General features: G+C 30.7%; 1 long non-coding RNA gene across 1 annotated transcript; it reads left to right on the top strand.

Annotated features, from left to right (window-relative positions):
• Nucleotides 1-2644: 2644 nt before the first annotated feature.
• Nucleotides 2645-11399, top strand: LOC124104304 (uncharacterized). The gene is made up of 3 exons (XR_009228440.1): nucleotides 2645-2894; nucleotides 6434-6551; nucleotides 11018-11399. It is a non-coding gene; the product is annotated as an uncharacterized LOC124104304 (long non-coding RNA).
• Nucleotides 11400-11821: the final 422 nt, after the last annotated feature.

Genomic DNA, 11821 nt, shown 5'->3' with positions numbered 1-11821 from the left:
AAATTTTATACCATGGCAAAAAGTTCAAGACTTATTAGACTGCAGTAGTTCTCAAACAGAGATGTTTTCTCCAACCTAGCTGGCACTAAGGAATTCAGTATATTATATTTAAACCCTTAATTATGAAAAAATTAAAAATGTATGTAATAGAGAAAAGAATAACATAATTAAATCCATAAACCCATTACTCATTTTCAGCAATATGAACATGCTGTTGTTATTGTTTTTCCTCTATCCTTGATTGAACATTTATTTTATGGTTGTTGCAATGCTGGCTTCTGACATTTAATTTCAGGAAATCTAGGTGTCCGGCAGTGCACAGAATTGTTTCACACAACAAAGATTTGTCTTAGTTAAGACGCTTAAAGAATCCCCTGGAGAAACACTATTAATAATAAGTTATTACAGTATTGATGTTTTTTTGTGACAATTTACTCATGGAAAACATCAACTAAAATGATATTTTAGGGCAATAATTAAATAATTCAAAAATACCCAGAATTTTTGATGGATGAATGTAGGCCTAAATTCATTTTGATAACCTTTTGATATATTATAAAAGTAGATTGTTAAGATAAATACAATTGAGGGATAAGACTTGTCTCCTCTTGAAGAAATTCCCTCTCACTCTAACCTAATGAAATAAAACTCCTACCCTAGAAAAAAGTGGAAAAGAAATTCTCCTCTTCATATGGGCTCTGGACTTGAACCCACCTTACCATGTAAAATAGGAATAGACTGTTTCCCATTATCCAGATGTTGAACAGGTTGTTATTCTTCTTAACAGCAAAATCTAAGACATAATATAAACTATTTATCTATTTTAAGGGGCTGTATAATTATCAGTGTGCTTTTTAAAAATAATAATATATAATAGAATTGAGAAGCACTAAGGAGCCAGAACATCTGATTCCAAGTCAGCATTTTTACCTTCACTTTTGGTTTTTGGAAAAGTCATAACTCGCTAATTTTTTAAGAGTTCCATATGCATAATAGGGTTGATGATAGTGTCTATATAATAGTTGCCATGAACCATAAATGAGTTAATCTGTATAATGCGTTTTAGAATGTTGTTGATTCATTGTTAACTTTTTAAAGTATTAGACATTTGTTTTATTTTTATTGTTGATATGCAGTTTCTTTAGAAATTTAAACCAAGTTTAGCAAATTTACTGACTTTTATCCCTATTCTGTACTACATTAATATAAGTACAAACAAAAAAAAAACTGTATCTAGCTAATCTCCACAGAATATAACTGGTAATAAAAAAAAATAAGAATTTCACCAAAACATTGAAAGTTATGTAAAACATCATCTTATTTAATACAACAAATTTATGAGGTAGGACTTATTGATATCATGTGTTTTACATGGGGAAACTCAGTGAAATAACTGAATAAGAAAGGTTCAATAACTTTTGAAAACTAAGCCAAAGCTTTTTTATCAAATAAGTTAATATGCTTTCACCAATATCAATGTCTACATCATATGTATTTTCACAATCATTCTCCAAGATTAATAACATATCTTTCATAATTACACCAAATATCCTCATTTCATATATTCTCTGTCCATACTGGTACACAAGAGTAGATTTCGCAGTGACATATGGCAATGTGTAGATATTTCTTATATTAACGTTCAACATTTTTAATTTTTTTTTCTACTGAATTTTATAGACTTGTGACAATCAGTCATTCAAAAATATTTGTGTACTCATTTCTTTAAAGCTTTCCAGATAGAGGTGTATAAGAATATTTTGAATATTCAATAACACTGTAGAAGAACTTAACTTCTTCTACAGAAGAATCAAGACAGAATGTATGGTAGAATATATATGTCTTTCAGTTTCATACTCCTGGGCTTGCATTTGTAACTCCCCATTCTTCTAGCTGTGTGATCTGGGTAGGCCTTTAAAAATTTGAGACAACTGATTCATCTGTAAAATCTTAAAGATAAATTTTGTATGTTGTAAGCTAAACTTACAAAATATTAAAGCATTATGTTATAAATAATTTATCAAACTAATTATTTATAACAATACATTTATGTTTTGTAAGTAATATTTTTATGTTTTGTAGTAAATTATTTATAGCATCCTTCAGCAAATGACAGGTAGCCAAGGGTAAGTTATTAGGTTGAACCCAAACCCTGTGATGGGATTTTAACAGATGCCTTTTCAGTTGAGATTTATTTTGATACTGTAGAAAGAATCTATTCTCTAACAAAAGTTTGCTTATTCTTTTCTTTCATATAATCAACAAATAATTTCAAGATATCCTAGCTTTCTATAATGTTCCTTGATTTTACTCCCTTAAGTCTATTTTCTTAATTATAACTTATGTAAAGCAATCTCTCTTTCTTCTTGATACTTATCATTCTTTTATTCAGGAAGAAACTTCTGACTGGATTAATTTCAAAAGGGTCATTTAAGATGTAAAACATGGCAGATAGTAAAATTTTTACTACATTTGTAAAACTTAGAAAGCTATATTTTTTAATCTAATAAAAAATATTGCTAATGGCAAAGATTACTCTTGTGAACTAACCCTGGTAAGATAGTTAAGTCATCCCACCAGAAATGCCCTAAACTTATAAAATGCCAGCTAAGTGGTTCGTCTTACCTAATGGTGAGTTTCAGGGATGAACTCTGGTAACATGCCTTGTTTGTGTTCTGACACCTAAGCATCAGTGTTGCACTGATGTTCTTTATTGAAGAAAGAATAACTAAAACAATTTTAATCATAATTTATGTTTTTATGTTTCAACAGGTAACCCATTATTAACCAGCAAAGTCAACATACTAATTAATGTCTTAGATGTCAATGAATTTCCTCCAGAAATATCTGTGCCATATGAGACAGCCGTCTGTGAAAATGCAAAACCAGGACAGGTATCTTAACAATAGTGTAAATCAAGAGTATATAAAAATATTGGTGGTATACACTTGTAATTTCATTGACTTGTGAGGCTTAGAAATGAAGATAACAAGTTTGAGGTCAGCCTCAGAAATTTAGTGAAACCCTATTTCAAAAATAGAGAAGTGAAATGTAACTCATTGGTAAAGAAACCCCGGGTTCAATCCCAGAACCCACCACCCCCCGCCAAAAAAAAAAAAAAAAAAACATGTTTAAAGATGCATCATATGTGTATATTTTCAACTCTAAGTCCAGACAAATATACATGTGCATATGCTCATATTCAGAACAAGTCCTCATAAAATAAATCATAAGAGATATTAAACTTGTGTGGATGATGGTGAATAAATGGATGTGAAAATAATCCTATAGGGAATAAAGTTTTGATTTCCTAGCAAGTTCTTTGGATTATGCATTCTGCCATTTTTGTACTCTCTTACTGTGGCTTATCTAAAGAACTTGACTGTGAGCAAACACTCTATGGTGATATATTGATGTAAACTTCAATCACTTCTAAGTAACATAACCACTTAGGTAAATTGAATGAGTTTTAATTCTTGAAATAAATTTTACATTTGAAACAATATTTTTAAAGGGCACGCTTTAAAATTTACTGTCTTTCAATTTGTGCATGTAATACTTCTTAGTATATTATTTGTCCAAAAGCTGTGCACCAGTGATATGTACTATCAATATAACTATTATATGAAGTTTAAATAAAATTTAGAGCCCATGTTCACTCTAGTAACATTTCAAGTGTTCAGTAATTGTATGTGTCAAGCAGACACCATTTTGGTGAGTAAAGTTACATTTTCATAAGCATGGAGACTTCTAGATTGACTGTGTTGTCCCAATCATTCATAGATGATGTGAAGAAATCACTAAATGAATTACATGACTACATATTTTCATCATGTTACCGCAAATAAGAAATCTGCATCATTAATTTATAATAGTCACAGAATGGATTAAACCTTATCACCTTGAAAGCATCCATAATATTCATGGATGTCTGTTTCGCTTGTTCTGCTCCAATGTTTTTAAAAGTAGATGCTACATAAATATTTGAGCATAAATTAATTAACTAATTTGGATAATTGGAAAATTAAAAGAAGTTTACAAAACTTCTACACATTAGCTATTTTTCTCTTTTGAGGAGCTCCACTGTGCCAAAGTATATAAAAAAGCCATTTTTGTCTTCTGGATACTTAAGAATATTAATAATATTAGACTAATCAAAATCTTATAATGCTCCAAATGAAATTAGCCTCTGGGAACAGAGCTCTATTTTGCTATATTTGTCTAATAAAGTAAAAGATTTGAACTACTGGTACAAGTCCATGTTACTAGAGATCAACCAGATTTTCTTATTTGTGGACAAAATAGTGAAAAATCTGTTGTGTTCTTGGGAACTCTATACCAAAAAATATCTGTTGGGTTTTTGTGTCCTACTCCTCAATACTTATGTTCAAAGCACAGTGCTGAAATGTCCCTTGAGTTTGCAGGGTGTGTGATATATTGCCATTTTCTGTTTTGGGGACCCAACTATAGTGCCCCTGGCATACAAACCATGCATAGCAAATAGCTTTCTCTTCTGGATTATTATTGAATATATATATATATATATATATATATATATATATATATAGAGAGAGAGAGAGAGAGAGAGAGAGATAGATAGATAGATAGATATAGATAGATAGATATAGATATAGATATATATAAAATACATATATGTATACATGTGTGTGTGTGTGTGTATGTGTACTTTTAGAAAAAGAAGAGAAATAGTAGGGAATAAGTTGGTCTTATGTAAGCCTGTGAAAATTTATGTAAGAGTTATTTTCTTCAGGGCAGTGCTTTCCAAATAACGTTTCCAGATAAATGAATGTCTTTAATAGTTTCTATATGCTGTCCTAAGACCATTTTCTTTCTTCAAAAATATGTTCTTGATATTTTGTTGTTAAATATTTTTAATTTAATAGTGGCACTTGCTAACAGCATTAAGAAAACAAAATAAAAATTGACAATCAAGTATTGGTTCCTTAGTAATGTACAGAACTTTTAGGGGTGAAATTCTATGATTGGAGTACATTGGTCTGAGTCAAAAAAAGTTAATTTTTCAGGGTCTGTATCAAGATTCTTTCTAAATTATTATATTCTATCATCTAATGATAAATTATAAAAGTCTCATTCATGACAATTATACAGGGAAAATAAATTCTGTGCAAAGAATTTGCGCTATGATAAGAAATTAAAATTTCGAATCCAGAATCCAAAATTCCTAATTTTGTTACTAATGCTGCACTGATACATAAATGCCAATAACAGTTGTTATTCATCTATCCATCATTTAGGTATCTCTCTGTGTGCCCAAATATATGGGAAGGTAAATTGTAGTCAGGAGACTGGATTTAACCAGGAATAAAAACCAGAAATAAAACAAAAATTAAAAGCATCAGTTTAATAGCATCAGTCACATGATGAATATTTTACACAATTATTGCAGGTTACCATAATTTAATATAACGTCTTCCTCTGCCAGATTGAAATTTAGTTCAAAAGCATGATCCTCTGATCAGCACACATCCTCTGTCTTTTCCCATACATGCTTCCTGAAATTAGTCTGTCTGCACACAGCTATTGGATATGTTGATTCAAAAGTGCCTGATAGCCATTCTGATTTTGTTTTGTTTTGTTTTGTTTTTGGTGGAATGGAATCCATATTCTTGTGCATGCTAAGTAAGCACTCTACCACTGAGCTGCCTGTCTAATCACTTAAAGCCATTGTAACTTGCTTATCTATATAGTGAATTATGAATGTTATAGTTTGGCTCTGAGAAATTACTTTTTGATTGTTTTCAAATTTAACAGCATCTTACTGAAATATCAGGAATTTAACTAGACTATATGCTACTTTTGGTGACAGTGAAGAACATTTTTGAAATAGGGATTGCAATGCTTATTATGGAAATCTATAAAAACATATTTTTGTTCCTAATCAATGAGGGAAAATTAACCTAACAACAGAAACAATATACACATTCTTTCTTTGTTTCCCATTGTTTTATACATGAAAATAAAACTCATTCTAACAAACAACAGTTCTAAAATTTTGCTATTTCTAGCACTTTTAGATAATCAAATATTTTGTTTCCAGTAAGCAGCTTCATGTTTAGGCTGGAAAGCATTCAATTCATCTAATTTAAAATGCAAACAAGTACATTTTAATTTCATTTTGCTTATTAGTGAGAATTTTCAATGCTGTTAAGCTTTTCAGTTTCACATATATTGATTTAGAATTAACCTGTGTCCTATAATTGAGCCTGCTATTAAAACCTGTAAACATTTAGAAAATTGTTAATAAAAATTATGTGTGAGTAATTGGCCTGTTGAAATAAATTCAAAAAGTATAATTTCTGTAGCATGCTTCATTAAATGGATTTATAAACCTGTTATGTAAAGTTCCTTTCAAAACTGATTGACTTCAAGTTTAATCTTAACTTTGTTACAGATAATTCAGATAGTCAGTGCTGCAGATCGAGATCTTTCACCTGCTGGGCAGCAGTTCTCCTTTAGATTATCCCCTGAGGCTGCCATCAAACCAAATTTTACAGTCCGTGACTTCAGAAGTAAGTATAAACACTTAAAGATTTACCTTTTTCAAGTAGCTTTTTCAAAGGGCACATATAGAGGAATCAATACTTTTCTTAAAAGCATTCAATTTTGTAAAATAAAAAAATCCACATATGAGAAATCCAACATTGTCTAAATAGTAATAAGTTAAATATTTATATATGGATCTATCTAGAAGGCCAATGTATTTCCACCATACAAAGGAATGTCTCTTAATGAGCCATGCATGCAAAAAGCTACCAGACAAATTGAAAGTTGTCCCTATCAAATATATCCTTTGGCTCCCATGCATATTTCTTGTACATACAAATAGGTAACTCTATAGTACCTGTCTTATTTTAATAACACTCAGTATAGCACAGGTTACTACTGTAGATATTGTAATTAGAATGATTCCCAGGCCATACCAAAATGGTTGACTCTCAGAAAATAATACTAAACGATGAGAACTTCAGTGTACTTGCATTAAATTCATGTATACAAAGTATGAAACATAATAGTTATAATATATTACTGCCACTATAATTTTAGTTATCCCCTCATATACCATGTTTACACTTACTTTCTACTACTATTATGGCCAGCACTGCTACTACTTCTGCTATTACTATTGCATGTGACACTATTATATCCACTACAAAAAAAAACATAAAGAATACTGGATTTCAGATGCTTCTCAATGTATGATAGGATTATGTCTCAATAAACTCATCATAAAGTTGAAAATATACTAAATTGACAATGCATATCATATACCTACCCTACTAAACATCAGGGATTAGCATATCCTATCTCAAATGTGTTTAGAACAGTTTGTTAATCTGCAGTTGGGCAAAATCATCTAACAGATTGTCTATTTTAGAATAAAGTTTGGAATATATCATGCAATTTTTAAATATCATACTAAAAATGAAAAAGGTAACAATTTCATACTATGGGTATGCTTTCATACAACATATAGACTAAAAATATTTAACCACGAATTTGGAAACTGTCTATATTAAGGTTTATGTGTTCTCTATTAAGATTGCAAATTATAGTTTTGCTTTTTGGCTTTTTGTTTGTTTTTGTTTTTTTTGTTTTGACATTTTTATCTCTTAAAAATTTTTTTTGGATTTTATAAATAAAGTGACCACTGGAGTTTAAACTTCAGGGGCACTCGACCACTGAGCCACATCCCCAGCATTAGTTTATATTTTATTTAGATACAGGTTCTTACTGTGTTGTTTTGAGCCTCGCCTTTGCTGGGGCTGGCTTTGAACTTGTTATCCCACTGTCTCAGCCTCCTGAGCCACTGGGATTACAGGCATGTGCCACACTGCTCCTGGCTTCAAAATATCTATATGCTAAAAAATAAGAATTAAAATGCCAATTTTTATAATATTGGGTAGTGAGAAACTAAAGTTTTAATAAATTCTCTTTCTAGAACTAAGTACTTAAATTATAATGGGATGATAATGATGGTGATTATTGGTAGAAGCCCAAGGATGTTTTGAGAAAACTGGGTTTGCTTTAAATAATTAGAGAAAGAAATTGGAGTCCCCATGTTTTGTCACCAAAGAAAGTTGAGTGAGAATGACTCAATGCTGGGGTCTGAAGAACAGCTGTACATGAAACAGCACCCCAAAGTTGAAGGATTTTATAAATAAAGCAACCACATGTTTTATCATGAAAATGGTAACACTTCTGAGAACAGAAATAGACAATATTTATAGTTTTCAGTTAGAGCAACACATATAAAATTGAGCTGTTCAAAATAAATCAGGTCATTATGTTCACACTATTTATAAATAAGCTAAAGGTGTAGTAATTCAAATAGAGTAATTTTATAAGTCTTTGAAAAGTTTATGCAACAGTATAACATGTTCAGATTTTCATTTTGGGAAGATCAGTCTTATGTAATATGGAAAAGACATGAAAGGGAGAAAAGACTAGTCCTGGCACCTTTGCATTATCGGGTGAGACTGGCTGTGAAGATGAAGACAAGAGGATGGAGAAAGAATTCATAGAGCCCAATGCAGGATGCCCTTGGTTTAATTCATGAATATAATGCAGACAAATCAGATTTCTAGATCATAGGATTGACACACACATCACTTACTCACCCTGAGTATTTGCTATACCCCCCTAATCTGTCTTTGTTGGAAGACCAAGATAATCATGACAATATGGACCAGACCCTCTGTCTTAGAATCAGTGTTTGCTTATAGACTGCACATATAACTGCTACAGAATTTAATGTCAATTATTGCTCTGCTTTACTGCAAGCTATATTTGTACACTTTTTAGGGTACAGAAAATGTTTTAAGAGGGGAAATGAGGTTTACTGTGCCTTTTTTGTCTCACTTTGACAATGTAAAATTTTCATGCAATCTATTTTCAAAAAATAATAAACTGAAAATAAATATTTTAAAAATCCCAAAAGATTCTAGACACTGTAGTGCATTTCTCTAATTCCAATTATTCAAGAGGATGAGACAGAAAGATCACAAGTTTGAGGCTCTGCAAACTAGCGAGACCCTGTGTCAAAATAAAAACATAAAAGGCTGGGGAAGTAGCTGGGTGGTAGAACATTCCTGAGTTCAATCCCCAGTACTGCTACACAAACAAATAAACCTATTAATTATTTTCACTCAGGTTACAGCACTTAATCTTTGTTCCTTTTCCTCAGATTCATGTAGAAAAACATCAAGTACTGAAGATTTTAGCATTGCTTTGACTAGTCTCCATTTTTCTATCCTTATTGTCCCCACAATCATTTGACATGTAAATCTAATTGGGAGTATTCTAGTAGACATCTGGCATTTTTAAGTTTTGTTTCTTAATTTTATAGTATTATGTCTATAATAATAACAAAGTAATCTTACTAAAACAAACCCTGGTCTTACCACATTTATACTTTGCTCATCAAGGTACTTCGTTTTTCAGTAACTTCTGATGGCCCCATTTAGTATCTACAAACAGTACAATGTAACATAATGGAAATGATAACATTTTTAACAGACTTATATTTTATTGAGTAATATATTTTTTCTAATTTTTAAAATCTATTTTCAAGTGGGAATTATGAATGTTAATATATTGATAAATAATAAACTACATGTCAATCTATTTGTAAAAATAAAACATTTGGGGGGAGTTTCTTTATTGGAAATAATAATGGAGAGTTTTCAAATAAACTAAAATTTCTGCTTTCATGTATAGAAATATATAAGAAAAGAGCAAATGAATGCAAAATAATATTTTCAATTGAAACATTAATTAAATTTATATGAAATGGAATTTTGGTGTCTTTTATTTCTACAAATATCACTACTATTAATTTTATTCAAGTTAAAATGATTTTCCTTTGTAATTACATTAAAGTGGTAATAGTTCATGATTTTCACAAATTTTTATGTATTTTTATATTTATAATTGGAGTGTATTTTTCCATCTCTCTTATTTTATCTGATGTACAAGAGTGAAAGCATTTAAATACCTACACATGCATACACACACACACACACACACACTCTTACCTGCAGTTGTCTGTTGGTATGTTAAGGATTAATTCCAGAACTCTAACACCCACAGAGTCCAAATTTTTCAGAAATACAAATTCCTTATAAAGCATGTCATAGTATTTTCACATAATCTGTGCACAGCCTTCTGAAAACTTCAAATCATCTCTACATTACTTATTATACCTAACACAATGTAAATGATACAAAAATAAATAGTCAATTGTACTCTTTATGTATAGCAATGGAAATTTTTTTCCATTGCTTGTTTTCTCAAATTTTCAATCCATGGCTATGGAATGTGTGGATATGAGGGGTCCATATATAAACATGTTTATTTGTTTATGTATAAATGATCCATACAAAACACAGGAAAAATCACAAGTTTTAATCTGAAAGAGTCAATAGATTTTTTAAAAAATAATTAGTTGTAGATGGACACAATACCTTTAATTAATTCATTAATTATTTTTTATATGGTGCTGAAAATAGAACCCAATGCCTCACATGCTAGGCAAGCAAGAACTCCACCACTGAACTACAACCATAGCCTCCGTCAATAGATTTTTAATGAATTTTAAAAAATAAATTCTTATGTAAGATATTCAACAGATTAATGCATTTTTTTTGTTTTGCTAATATGTGTGGAAATATTCTTTTCCTCAATGACATTTTCATGTAAGAAAAAAAAAAGAGTAACCCAATGACTCCTTTTCTTATAAAACATTCTGTATTTTTTTTCCAAATACTAAAGCTAATTCTCGCAGCAGACAAGATTAGTGTTTCCTCCTTCTTTAAGGATTATTTTTCTGGCAGCTTTCATGATGATATATGACATAACTAATATAAGGGTGCATTTTACCAATTCAAGAAGATCTTCTTATACTTAGTGGATACCAACTTAAAAAATTGAAGTTAAACTCACAGTAACCATGTTATCTGAATGTCCTGTTTTGTAGACAACACAGCTGGAATTGAAACCAGAAGAAATGGATACAGCCGCAGACAGCAAGAGTTGTATTTCCTCCCTGTTGTAATAGAAGACAGCAGCTACCCTGTCCAGAGCAGTACAAACACAATGACTATTCGAGTTTGTAGGTGTGACTCTGACGGTACTATCCTGTCGTGTAATGTGGAAGCAATTTTTCTGCCTGTCGGATTGAGCACTGGCGCTTTAATTGCAATCCTACTATGCATCGTTATACTTTTAGGTTAGTTTCAACATTGATCAAGTTCTCTCTCTCACACTCCTATGTCTCTGTCTCTGTTTCTGTCTCTCTCTTTCTCTTTCTAGAGCGCATGGTCTCCCCCTCAGTTTACCATGTAAATAGATTTTTGTTCACTGAGCTGTCACTTCTTGTTATAATTTATCTATATGACAATATTTTATGAGATATATTTTTTATTTAATCCCTCATAAATCACATCACTTAAAATATAAAACTGGATTTTCAAGTTTGTGGCCTTTGCAAAATGATATTTTCTCTAAAAATATCTATTTTTTGGCAACAATTTCTCAATTCATTTTATATTCTAGTAATTACTGCAATCGAATAAAAAGATCCTATAGTCTTTTTAGAAATGTACTAGGTGAACAAAAGCTCTCAAATTCTGAAAAGAGAAGAAAAGAAAGAAAAGGGCAGTAAAGAAATAGAATATAAAGGAATCCCCAAATTTTATTTCCTTCGGTTAAAGGTTAAAACTGCCTTTCAGAAGCAATTCTTCTTCCAATTACCCCATATCCCCTCACATCAAAATTTTAA

The sequence above is a fragment of the Marmota monax genome, unplaced genomic scaffold, assembly GCF_021218885.2.
Source record: "Marmota monax isolate L192 unplaced genomic scaffold, Marmota_monax_Labrador192_F-V1.1 WCK01_AAM20220418_F8-fsc02518, whole genome shotgun sequence".
Classification (NCBI taxonomy): Eukaryota; Metazoa; Chordata; class Mammalia; order Rodentia; family Sciuridae; genus Marmota; species Marmota monax.
The sequence above is the reverse complement of the archived record's forward strand: the minus strand, read 5'-3'. Positions and strand labels throughout refer to the sequence as shown.